At 39.5% G+C, this 13,827-nt stretch overlaps 1 protein-coding gene across 4 annotated transcripts in view; it reads right to left on the bottom strand.

Annotated features, from left to right (window-relative positions):
- The window catches only part of RC3H1 (ring finger and CCCH-type domains 1), a 64,565-nt gene extending 50,970 nt beyond the window's left edge, over positions 1–13,595 (bottom strand). For all 4 annotated transcript variants that reach the window (XM_063428196.1, XM_063428199.1, XM_063428198.1 and 1 more), the window contains exon 1: positions 13,494–13,595. The gene's annotated coding sequence lies outside the window, so the exon portion shown is untranslated. The remainder of the gene's footprint in view (positions 1–13,493) is intronic.
- Positions 13,596–13,827: the final 232 nt, after the last annotated feature.

Genomic DNA, 13,827 nt, shown 5'->3' with positions numbered 1-13,827 from the left:
CAATCCTATGGGGAAGCACTGTGATTGGATCAGGCTACCACATGTCAGCAGACTGCTTGTTTTTCTGAGTCTAACAGCATGCAGATTTACAGCTTCAGGCTTGACTACAGTAAGATTTTTTACTATATTTATGGAGGCATGAGGGGCCCAGGGGGGCTAAATGGTGGTGTTAACACTATAGGGTCAGGAATACGTTTGCGTTCCTGACCCTATAGTGATCCTTTAATTCTTTATTTTCAATTACCGAAAGTACATGGTATCAACAGTAGTGCGGCATGTGCAAAAGCCAAAGCGTGGTTCAGACAGATTTGGCTGACATAGATTGTGGCTTACATGCATTCTGTCAAGGTTTTTGACCTTTTGTCTTACAAAGAAATAACCAATTAACATTTAGGAGTTAGACCCTTGCATCAAAGACCGCCTCGAGCAGTTGGGGTCGTTCATGTGCATCCATGTCGGTGCGTCCTCCCTTTTGGCTTTCAGAATTGAGCAATTCTGTTTCCCCTTCCCACGGGTCCCCACCGGTCCAACAGCCGAGGCTTCTTTCTCGGCTCCAGAGGGGCCGTGACCCCCCGGCCAAGGCTCTTCGGTGGGTCCTCCAGCGGGAGTCATGCCATGACATAAGTTGCCTTTGGTTGCCCCTCTTTGGGACTCCGGGTCGCAAGGCCATGTATCGTTGCTCCTCATGGGCGCCCCGTTTAGCCTATATCGCTATGCTCGAGGAGTGTGTTAGAGGAAGCTCCGATTCAGGGCGAATATGAGAGAAGATAAAGTATAGGAGAGAAAAAGAAAGATGGACAAAGATTTCCACGTTGATGGCCGCCCTACATATCCCCACTCATAGTGAGGTTTCTTTATATTCCAACCAGGGTTCCCATGATTTGGAGAAGGCTGGCTCCGTGCACCTGACCCTTGCCGTTTTGTAGTCTATTTTTGGAACCACATCTCTCAAGGACGGGGCTTAATGAGCTACTTTTTATATTTTATTATGGGGTTATTTTAATAATTTGTTCAAAGATTCCATGAAATATTATTACAAATCTGATTAATTTTGTTAGCATGACATGCTATAGCAATTAGTAATGTACTTATCATATTTTATTTAGCACTTCTACGTGACATGGACAATGGTCCAAAATGTATGATTCTCACCAAAGCACTCTGAGCTCTTAGTTGCAAGAAACAAACTATAAACGCCAAGCTTGGTGTAAGCATACACCTCAAAGACTCAACAGTATTTCATCTTGGTACTTTGAGGATAGATGGAGATGTTGGGGGTTAGTGGGGACTAAAGCTGAAAGGGACACTATAGTCACCTGAACAACTTTAGCTTAATGAAGCAGTTTTGGTGTATAGAACATGCCCCTGCAGCCTCACTGCTCAATCCTCTGCCATTTAGGAGTTAAATCCCTTTGTTTATGAACCCTTGTCACACCTCCCTGCATGTGACTTGCACAGCCTTCCATAAACACTTCCTGTAAAGAGAGCCCTATTTAGGCTTTCTTTATTGCAAGTTCTGTTTAATTAAGATTTTCTTATCCCCTGCTATGTTAATAGCTTGCTAGACCCTGCAAGAGCCTCCTGTATGTGATTTTAAAGTTCAATTTAGAGATTGAGATACAATTATTTAAAGTAAATTACATCTGTTGGAAAGTGAAACCAGTTTTTTTTCATGCAGGCTCTGTCAATCATAGCCAGGGGAGGTGTGGCTAGGGCTGCATAAACAGAAACAAAAGTGATTTAACTCCTAAATGACAGTGAATTGAGCAGTGAAATTGCAGGGGAATGATCTATACACTAAAACTGCTTTATTTAGCTAAAGTAATTTAGGTGACTATAGTGTTCCTTGAACAACTGGAGAGATTGCCTGAACATTAACATGAACAACTTTGGTTAATATTCTCACCCACCAGTCATGTGCCATTGCCTTTGTGGTGGACGAGGGTTTGACTTTGCAACTGCTGGATAAGTTATTGCACTTTACTGAATTGCATATCTTGAAGTGCAAAAAAACATAATCGAAACATTTACTGAATGCATCAAAACCTTTGATCCATGTCCTCTGGAGACAATCATGCTTGACATTTAAACAATGTTTAAAAGGAAAGGCAGCAGGGGGGACCCAGGTAAGTTGACAACTTAAAATGTTACACTGGGAGGGCGGCAAGGTACTCCTGGCACCATGACCACTACAGTATGCTACAGTTTTTTACAATTTCTTGGAGTGTTTCTTAAAGTTTAGCATCACTCTTCCTAATTCCTCATTTGGGCAGAGCTCGCTGCTGAAGCTACTAGTATGAGAACTTGCAGCAAATGCAGAAACTTCAAAAGTGAAAAAGTAATTTGTAAAGCTTTCCCACTACTACTTTTTAACACAGCTCTCCTTTAACCCCTTAAGGACCAAACTTCTGGAATAAAAGGGAATAATGACATGTCACACATGTCATGTGTCCTTAAGAGGTTAAACAGATGCTGAAAATGTTATGGTTATACACGGCCTTTGGTGATGACTTGATAACGGCTTAGAACAGCTGAAATTTTGCAACTCTCTGTGTAAACCACCTGAAGAAATAAGAGTCCTATTTATTTAAAAAAAATAAAAATACCCAACAGAGGCAATCTCTCAAACAAAACCAAAAAATACAAAATATACATATATAACAGAGGCAATGCCCCTTTTCCACTTCCTTATCAAAAGGGTTATTAAAGCATGTGTGATGAATCATCATTACAACAGCCCTCATTAATGCAACATGACTCATCAAACTGTATGGAAATATCAAAGCACAATAATATGTCATTTACAGGATAAAACTTCCCCAAAACAGGTAAGAAAGGAGAAGAAAGCAAAGCAAAATCCGTGAACTAATCAGTATTTTCCAAGAGGCAGTTACAGTAAAACACCATGCTTTTTATCATAAAAACAGTTTCAGTCTTCCTTCCTATGAGATCAGTATTGCATGCAGCTACTTCAGATTACAGAGAAGGTGTTCAATAAAGACTTTACCCAATGTGGAAATCAGTACTTATATCCTACTTTACTTTCAATCTGAGATTTAGAAGAGTGCTTTAAAGTGGAGAATATTATGCTGTTGAGAATTAAACTGGATGGGAGGGTGGTCAACTTAACTTAAAGCGCTTGCTGTGTGCTTATGTTGCTAGGAATACTCTAGTGCATGGGTGCCCAAAAGCTAGACCTCCAGATGTTTTAAAACTACAACTTCCATGATGCTTTGTCTAAAAAGAGTTGTATTTCTGGAACATCTTGGGATTTATCTTTTGGGCACCCCTGCTCTAGTGCGACTCCATGATAATAGGGCAAACAGTGATATGCCAGAGTTCCTCTAATACCGGATAAACGGTACCTGTTTTGTGCCGTAGCTGGATTCCAATACCACTACAACAGCAGAGTGCTCTCATCCAATGAACGAGCACCTTTGCAGGGAATATTAGCCAGCTTGGAATTCTTCTTCTGGCTAATGAAGGCAGCAATATAAAATATCTATGGACAGCCTTTCCTACTGGTTGCTGGATAGATGCAGCATGCAAGCCAAATGGTGATGTTACCATGTAGGACATACAAGAGCTGTACAAAGAAAATTATTTCTGTAAATACCTATTGAAAACAAACTTGACATTTACTTATTTTTTCCACTTGTGATGACACCTAATTAAACAAAGATATTTTAGTGTTCATCAGCCCTCTAGCTTCACCCTGCAACCATTGCTTGTCAGGAGTTGCATCACTACTACTTGCATACAGAAGAAAACAAAATGGCTGTCTAATAAAGATCCTATGAGATTTGTAAAGTTGGCAAAATATTCTTAAGGGGCCAAAATGAGACCACTTTCACCTCTAATACCAGTCAAAAAAAGAAAAAAGTAAAAAAAAAAAACAAAAAAAAAAAAAAAACAATTTACTGGTGCTCGTAAAATCTAGATGAATAAATTAGTGTCAGTATAAGGCACTGTGATGAACATATGTACATAATATATACACACAATGTATTGCTGACCTTACTGCCACAGAGGTAAAATGCATGGTCTACTCTAGAAGAAATATGTTATGTCCCATAGCGGTTTATTTTATTCAAACATAAAAAAATAAGCAGGTGAACTATCGGCTCACAATTTAGTAACAGTGGGAATTCCCAACAGAGCGGTTTTTTTCTTCTTTCTTAACTGACAAAGTATTTTTACATTTAAGAAATAATGTACCATTACTTTAAAAAATAAAACGGTATATTTGTTCTTTAAAGCAACTGAACTCCCGACATCACATCTGTCTTCTCAAAAGAATAATAAAGGTAATCCACAAAGAACATTTAACAACAAATAAACAGCCATTAAATGACACACCCAAAATTGTTATATATATATATATATATATATATATACACACATATACACACACACACACACTCCAAGCCTCCTGAATGCATCAGCCAATCCCAAGACTCTACATCACTATCAAAAATGAGCAGTTTTGGATCCCTTAAAAAATAACCATGCGCAGATAAGGAAGAAAGATAATATAGGCCACTAATAAACCAGCATAATTAAAATGTCCTATATTTCAAATGATGCTGTAAGCAGGGGCTATATTTAATTCAATGGGAAAATAAAATCTTACAGATTCCATACCAAAAAGACCAATTTCAACCCTTCCTTTACCATTATGCAGTTTTGCTGTTCTCTCTGCAACGATCAGGAAGTATAACAAGTGACATGGATGAGCAAATGGTAGGACTACTAGTCTCTAAGAATATAGAGGATATAACCCTCATTTTATGAGGCAATATTTTTGATCTGTGTGTAAACAGCTACCCTGACACCTAGTGCAATTTGTAAACTCTCAGAAGTAAATGGAACAGAATTTCAAAATGTAAGCTTTCCATATGCAACAGTATGCCAAAGAGGGGAGATCAATCCTTTTTTTTTTTTTTTTTTTTTTTTTAAAGTACAAAAATTATACTTTAACCAAAACCAAAAAAATTAACAAAACACATGCATAGTAAGACGTCATATAAAAAGTTTGCAATGATGACTAAACAATTACAAGAATACCGTGAAACTGTAAAATTTACTCATATGCCGCTGATATTAATACCATAACTTGATGACATTAAGAAGATGTGGTCAGACAGCAGGTGTAGTGTGTTGTATCATGCAGTAAAGATAAATACTATGTCCTCACACACCCTTTAACATTAAAACTGTCTCTGTTTCACATTAAGGGACACTATAACTACCAAAACAACTACAGCTTAATGTAGTTCTTGTAAATATAATAATCATTATATATGCAGGCATTTTCATGCAAACACTGTCTTTTCAGAGAAAAGGCAGTGTTTACATCCCCCCTAGTGGCACCGCCAAGTGGCCACTCCTCAGATGGCCACTGGAGGTGCTTCCTAGGGCAGTGTTGCACACTACGCAGCACTGCCTTTCAGCTTCTCAACGCTCTGCATGAGGACGCTGAATTTTTTTCATAGAGATGCATTGGTTTAATGCATGTGGCTCCGCCCCATCGCCGATTTTAGCCAAACGATTTCCCATAGAGAAACATTGGATTGGCTAAAAATCAGCAATTCTGATGATGTGACCAAGGAGGCGGATAGGGGCGTGGCCAGAGCCAGCAGACCCGCGCAGCATTGGAAATAAGGGGCGTTTTAATTTTCTTTAAGGGGCAATGGAAGGGGGGCAAGGCATCTAAATGGTGGGTATAACACTATAGAGTCAGGGATACATGTTTGTGTTCCTGACCCTATAGTATTCCTTTAGTAAAATAAATTTAAAAAAAAAACATCTGTGAAACGTCAATCAGAAATCAAGAGCATCAATCATGTCTGGTGCACAATTCTATTAATCTGAACACTATAAAACGCACACACAAAATCGTATAGTAGATAACTTAAAATAAATGAACCTCAAAAGTAAAATCTGAAGATTTCCTATAGTATTCCTTTAGTAAAATAGAAGGAAAATTAGAAATCACAGTGTAAATATATATATATATATATATATATATATATATATATATATATATATATATATCTGTATGTTGATATACAATTACACACAGATATAGAGATGTATATGTATAAAAACATACATGTACATTTTTTTTTTTAACAGCATGTTCTGAGCAAAGAAAAAAAAGACAAAACACATACATTTCAAACACTGAGTCCACACTGATACCAATCCATGCAGTAACACACAGAAGCCATGGGGACTACCTGGTACATCTGTGAAACGTCAATCAGAAATCAAGAGCATCAATCATGTCTGGTGCACAATTCTATTAATCTGAACACTATAAAAGGCACACACAATATCATATAGTAGATAACTCTTAAAATAAATGAACCTCAAAAGTGTCAGCGTGTAATAGTATTTGGTTTCAGCATCAGCTGAAGTTAGTGCTATGGTAATTTAAAAGAAAAGTCCAAACTACCAAAGTGCTTAAAGGGTTAACAACACCCCGTCTTTCTTACTGTAAAGAATAATCAGCACGTTTATAAAGTTCCCAAGCTACATCCTACAGCCTCACAATGGTTTTCTATGAAATTACAACACTCATCAACACATGAAAGATTAGAAATGTTATAGGTGAATTTCAGTTTATTTTTAAATTTATTTTGTAAATATTTAGACAGACAATGACCTCACAATCCAATTCAGTCCAGGTACAACCAGGCCACGCAATGCAAATGAGGAGAATCAATTTCTCATATTTCTCTATGTTTACTGCCTATTGCAAATGACAGAGCATGTTAAAGAGGTATCAATTTCTACATTTAATTTTATTGTCCACTACTCAGATACATACATATAGGGGATACGTAAACAAAACATAAAATATCCCGAGAAGAGACAGTACCTCTTCAATGACATGTGACACCATGTATGTCATGAGTCTTGCCACAAAAGGGTTACAGACAGCTGATCTACAAGACAAAATTACTTTTAAATATACACGCAGCACAGTAAAGTTAAATTACCCACACTGTGTATGACGTTCAATGTCTGAGACCCAAACATGCATAAAAGAAAACAGCACAATCCCACCCATAATATAGAAAAAGATTTTATGTGCAATGCTGTGTATATTGACACAACTAAACTAATCTGCATTAAAAAGAAATACATGAAAATACGAACTGACAGAAGGGGGAAAAATAGGAGAGGTTTTCAGTAATAAACATGGCACGGTTTCGGGAGAACAATTAGGTCTTCATGTGTTATTTATATGCTGATGAGAAATCCCAGACAACCATTCGCGTGATAGCAAACGGTAAACAAAGGAAGGATTGGTTGCACAGAGACACAGCAGTCAAGGAGAACCAGGCTGAACAGCTCTTCCACATCGCTTAAGGCAACAACACTCAATGTTTAGGCTCCATAGAATGGGAATTAAAACATAAGATGTAAAAAGGTGTTGTTCTAGTAAACATTCCATAGGTTCACAGATAAAAACTTCCTTTAATGGCATGTTTACTGCATACATAACCAATATGTAGGAATAATCAATGGCTAACGCAACACAACTCTAATGTATATTAAAAGCTTGTGAGAACACAGGGATCTTCTCAAAGCATGTGATTACTTTTAATAGAAACCCTTTGCAGTCCTGGAAATCCCATGTTTAATAATACCTAATACAAGGTGTCTGGCCCTCCAGGATTTATATGAGTGAGCTTACACACATTTTATATATGTGGATAAACAATTTCTTTAGAAATTGTGATCAATTGATGACTGTTATAGAAATTAAGAAGGAAATATAAAAAAAGCACTGCAAAGTCTGACCTTTTCAATGTTAAAATAATAACCTTGATGTGCTTGTCGATGTATTGATACTATATATGCAGTTTTAAGGGACGTCATGGACTTGTACATCAGGGCTCGACAAATCCCAGGTGCCTGGTCGCCATGGCGACCAGAAAATTTGTCCTGGCGCCTGGGATTTATGAGCCTGTTAAACCCCTGAGGTGACCGGCTGCCTGAGAGCAGAGGCAAGCAGTCCGATAACAGAGGGCTGAGGCAGGTTGCTGACTGAGGGAGGCGGCCGGCTCATTGAGAGGTAAGGGAGGCCGACCGGCTTATGGAGAGCTGTGAGAGGGAGGCAGGTAGCTGACAGAGAAAGTGGGGCGGCCGGCTCATTTATTGCTGAGGTAGGTGACTGGATAATGGAGAGCAGAGGGAGGTGGGCGGGTGGACAGACTGACTGACGACTTAATGCCGCAGCAAGAGAGCTGTAATCTCCATGCTCTAATCCCTCGCGCTGCTTGCAGTGATGCCTGGTTATGACGTCACTCCGGCCCCCGTTTCACTAAACATTGCGCGAGAGGGAGCTGAGTAGGGAGATGACAGCAGCCGTTTGGGACCCCAGGGACAGCCTATCCACAAGTAAGGAGGCTGGGGGGATTTAAATAAAGTAATTACTTGTGAATGTGTCTGTATGCCTGTAAGTGTGTGTGTGCGTGGGTCTGTATGTCTGTAAATGAGACTTCCTTCCAATCACATGGGAAAGGTGTTTCTCACCTTTTTTCCCACGTCGTGCTGATGACACTGTGGCTGGCCCCTCCTCCATGGCTGAGATTATCAATCTTGACTATCTCAGCCAATCGAATGCTTCTTCACAGGAAAGCATTGGAAGACTATTGCGCATGCGCGGCAAAATGCCACTGCGCCAATTTAACTTCTCATAGAGGTGCATTAAATCAATGCAACTCTATAGGGAACATTAATGTAGGTGCTGCACATTGTGAAGCACTTCTAGATGCAGTCTGTGTGACTGTCGCTAGAGGTGTTAAGCAATGTAAACACTGCATTTTGTCCGAAAAGTCAGTGTTTACATTGAAAAGTGTTCAGAAACCGGATATAGACTTCAGAACAACTGCATTATGCTGTAGTTGTTCTGGTGACTAGTGTTCCTTTTAGAATTTTATTTTTGGTTCCCAACTTTTCTAGCTGGCTGTTAGAATCCAAGCAAATTTGTCAAGCCCTGTTGTATATTGTCTGTGTGCTTGTTTTTTGATTGAAAACAAAATGCAACCCTATTAAATGCTTTTATTATTTTGATATCTGCCTACAAACAGTGATGGTATTTAATGTTTCCTGAAAAGGTGAATATACTTGGGCTGTTAAGCAAGTATAAACTGGTGGTATTTGCATTTAAATCCTTACAGTTTTGAAATAAGGTTTTCTAATGCATTTCACATTACACTGTGTACTTACAAAAGGCTTGAGGGTTCAGATTTCAGAAACAAAATTCTAAGCAACACAACACTCTTATCTCCCATGCAATCAGAATATCGATGCACCTGTTATGATATGCCCAGACATGAACGTCAGAAAAACCCACTCCAACCTATGCGTGTTTTTCAAGCTTTTTATTCCTAACACTATAAATGTTCCTTTAAGGGCATTTTTACAGGTACACTTAAAGAATTAAACATTTCGATTTCTTTTTCTTTTTTAAAACAAGGAATTAAATGCAGCAAATGTGAGAGGCCTTAGCCAAATCCATTTTATAATGCAGCGCCATTTCCCATACGTTAATGTCATAGGCATTAATATTGTCTCTCCTGCAGCAAGATTAAACCCAGTAGAGAGGTGTATTGGGGGGGGGGGGGCACCAGTCGCACGATAACTTCATTCTGGAGAAGATTATAATGCCTAGAGTATCCCTTTAACGCATCACACACAGGTCTATTTTTATTACTCAGTCACCAGATTTAACCACAGAACCATTTGTATATAAACTCAAAACTTCTATACAATAAGGAAAAATGTGAACGTTCAATCCCAGATAAGAATTTTTACATACATGTATAAATGTAAAAACTCATATCTGGGATTGAACATTCACATTTTTCCATATTGTAGAGAGGTTTTTTTCTTCTTGTATGTGTATACATACATATACATATACACACACACACAAATATATTTTCAGCCCATTAACGCTTTATTAGACTGTCAATCATTCTATTAGTAATTGTGGCAGCAAAAACACAGAAAACAGATTTGAAAATTATTATTTTAATGAAGGCCCAGATACTTTTTTTTTTTTTTAATTGGGAGCTACTAATTGGTTTAGAACATCAGCTGACCACTCTAGTCAATCAGCAGAACTCCGATTCAGAAGACGGATGCAGCCTGAAGGACTTTGTGACTGGCGCTGGAGGCAACCTTTGAAGTTAACCCATTCAAGAACGGTTTAGCCTCTTAAGTTAAGAGAGCACAGGGGGCCTTCTGGCACCATATTATCCTCATTTAGATGAAGTGGTTATGGTTATTGGAGTGTTTCTTAAAGATTCTGAAATCTGATGTCACTTGAATGCTTGTAATTGTTCAATAAATTAAGCCCTCAGCTTTAGGGAACAGCATATGAAATGAATGTGCATATATTAAGCACACATGACTACTGTAAAGGAGAATGGAAATTAAAAGTTCTTAATTGAAATTAATGGTGGCTAACCCCTATGACAAGGCTTGTACAGGTCACATCACTGGCAATTGGTGTCTGCCATTGAGTCGTGAAGAGCTCCAGATGCCACAGGAGGATCACAGTGAGAAATAATCACAGCGTTCCTATGTTGTGATAGAAAGCTGATTCCCATCCACACTGCTTGCCATGATCAGCTCAGCTGTCCATGGTTTCTGACTACTTCACTAGTGATTGACTGGACCCTGGCAACATGATCACCCTAGGGGACAATCATAGTATTAAACATGCCTTAGCTGTCAGTAACTCTTCTCACATGTATCACTCACTGGCATAGGCGCCAACCTACTACACAGTTCATTGTTGGGGATAGAAATAACGTCAAATTTGATGCTGGTCTGTAAGGTTACATAGATTAAGTCTCTGGCAAGAAAAAAAAGGCATCCCTGTAATTTGACCATTTAAACTCACCCAAATCATGGTTGTGTTGCTATACTAAGAAAATGTAGCATAAAACATATGTAGGGAGTTTTAAGTACTGTATTAGGACACAAAATAAATAAAATGTACCACTAAATTCATCAGAAAATGGTTTTGATATGGTCAAGGGAAAAGACTTAGTATGCCCCATATTAAAAAGCGCAATGTCTTCATTTACAAATGGTAAGCTATGATAGGGCTACCATTTTGCCTGAAAAGTGTAAATGGGCATAGTCAATCAATAGATGATTTGCACACCAGACAAACACCACACTTATTCCCTTTTCTCGGCTAGGTCATGCACGGAAAGTAGTGGCGCCATAAGGGTGCATGGGCAGAGAAGAAAAAAAAAAAAAGTGTTCCACTTTCTTGTTGAAACTGTATACTCAACACTGATAACCCTCAGAAATTATGATGATGCCCCTCTTACAATATGAAATGTTAACTGTAATCGCTAAACCTTTATATCAGTTAAGACCACTGTGTCATTGCAAATCTGTTTTGCTATATTTATGTCTTGATTAAAAAAAAAAAAAAAAAATAGATGATTTGCAAAACTGAACTTGACATATCTATAATTTGACCTTATATAGTGCTGTACTCAGAGGCAGTGGCAGCATACAAATGTGTGGTCTTTACAGTATTGGGACACAAACAGTCTGAAATTCCAAATAAATATGAAAATGATAAATACAAACAGCAGACTTAGTAGAGAATGGTGATAGTGATTATGAGAAGAGTTCCCCACTAATAGGGCCCTTCTTAGCAGGGCCACTGCCAAGCACTGGGTCTCCACAAAGCAGGATTAAAGAGATATGACTTCTGCAGAGCTGGAGAAACTGGATGCAAATCTCGTCAGCCATTGACTGGCTTTAAAAAAAAAAAAAAAAAAGGAGGGTCAGCTGAGCATGCTCAGCAAATAAATGACATTCTGCACATATAGAAATATGCACAAAATTTACATTAGCCAGTCTGGAAATCCTGTTTCGGTGTGGCTACTGATGCCCCGTTGACATGATGGAGATAGAGTTACACCTCTGACAGGAAAGAGGTTAAACTCTGTATGTGCAGCACTTGATAGTGAAACACTGTACATAAAAACACCAGTCACCATGGCAACTTCAAGACATTAAATTTGTCATAGTGCTTTGAGTAACCCTTTAAATTCTAAGCATATGAGGCATTTTAACAATCAGGACTAACAAGACGATTATTTTCAGTTACTACAGTTGCAGTAGTTGTGAAGAAATAATTATAGGCAAAAAGAAAGAAAAATGTGTTTATTTAACAGCTAATATTTATTAATGATGTGAAAATGTATATATATATATATATATATATATATATACATACATACATACATACATAAACTTTGGAGTATGGTTCTTTTTCCTGTATCTACGTTTTGCCAGACCAGCACCGGACATTAACGGAGGTAACATCACACACACTTATATGTATATATTATCAGAAGCTCTAAAGCAAATTAGAATATATTATATATTTTGCCTTCTTTTTGACCAAGAGCAAAAAAGAAATGTGAACTTGGTGGACACATCTCTTTTCAGCCTATGTAACTATGTAATATATAGGTGCACTTAACAGAAAGCATAAAAGTACAGCAAAACAGACGCATAGCACACAAAAAAAATATAAAAAAATGCCTCAGCTACAAATTAATGTATTTCGAAAAATCCACACTTAGTCACTAATGGGTTAATTTTCTAGGCAGATATAAAATTGAGTTTACAGTGGACCCTGTTACCTTTATACAACATGTATCAGCAAATATACCCAGGCTTGGCATCAAACCACTAATACATTTCCATAAAAAAAAATAAAAAAATAGATAAATAAAAATAAAAAGCACACAAAAATAATCATAAATCCAACAGTTTCCATTATTCTCCATTCAGATTAATTTATGGGTGTGTGTGTGTTATATGGGCACCCGCCTGCACATGAGAGCTTACATGTAAACACACAAAGACCCACTGCTATGGCTAATGGTGGTCACCATGCAATGCTGTGTATTGTACCCGGGCCTGGCTCGTGTTAAATAAGATATCCCGGTACATGGTGGCCGTGCTACGGTCAGTAGCCACGATAATCACGGTAAGTGGCTTCCTGTGTGAAGTCAGTGAAGGATTTCAGGCTAATGGCGAGCTCCTGGGGGAGTGTGATTCCCTATCCTGGCACCCCCCGAGCTCGGCCCTGGCACCCCCCGAGCCCGGCCCTGTGTGTCTGGGCGGGGCGGGGGCCGAGTCACATCCCGGGGCCCTGGCTCCCTGAACCCAGCCCGCCGCGCACAGCGACCCCGCGGGCAGCCTCGAAACTCGAGCCCGGGAGAAGCCTGCGGCCTAGCCCTTGTTGTGTCGCTGGCGGTGCAGATTTGGACGCCCCGCCTATGAGAGAGATGGGAATAGCAGGCCGTCCGTATATAGCCGCACAATGCCAGCCAAGCCGAGCAGGCCGCCAGCCGAGCCCTGGCTCGCAGTAAGGCGCTGGCCGGACATGGCGCTCGCTCCCGGGGAGGAAGGGGGGCCGCACTTACCGGCGATGGGTCTCAGCTGTCCGTGTCCGGGGCATGTCGGGCTGCCGGTGGAGGGCTCGCCTGGCGGAGAGCGGGGAGCATCGTGTCCTTCCGGCTGCTCTTCTTCCTGCTCCCAGAATCCCCTTCGGTATCCTCTGCTCCCCTCCCCCAACCTCCCAGCCTCAACACCACCCCCCTCTCCCCCACCACCACACAGCCCTGTCCTCTAATCTAACATAATAATATAATAATAATATTATAACCATCCCCTACTCCCCCCCACCACACAGCCCTGTCCTCCAATCTAACATAATAATAATAATAATATTACCCTCCTCTCCCCCACTACACAGCC

Source organism: Pelobates fuscus, chromosome 7 (assembly GCF_036172605.1).
Source record: "Pelobates fuscus isolate aPelFus1 chromosome 7, aPelFus1.pri, whole genome shotgun sequence".
NCBI classification, from domain to species: Eukaryota; Metazoa; Chordata; class Amphibia; order Anura; family Pelobatidae; genus Pelobates; species Pelobates fuscus.
This window is presented reverse-complemented; position numbering and strand designations above follow the sequence as displayed.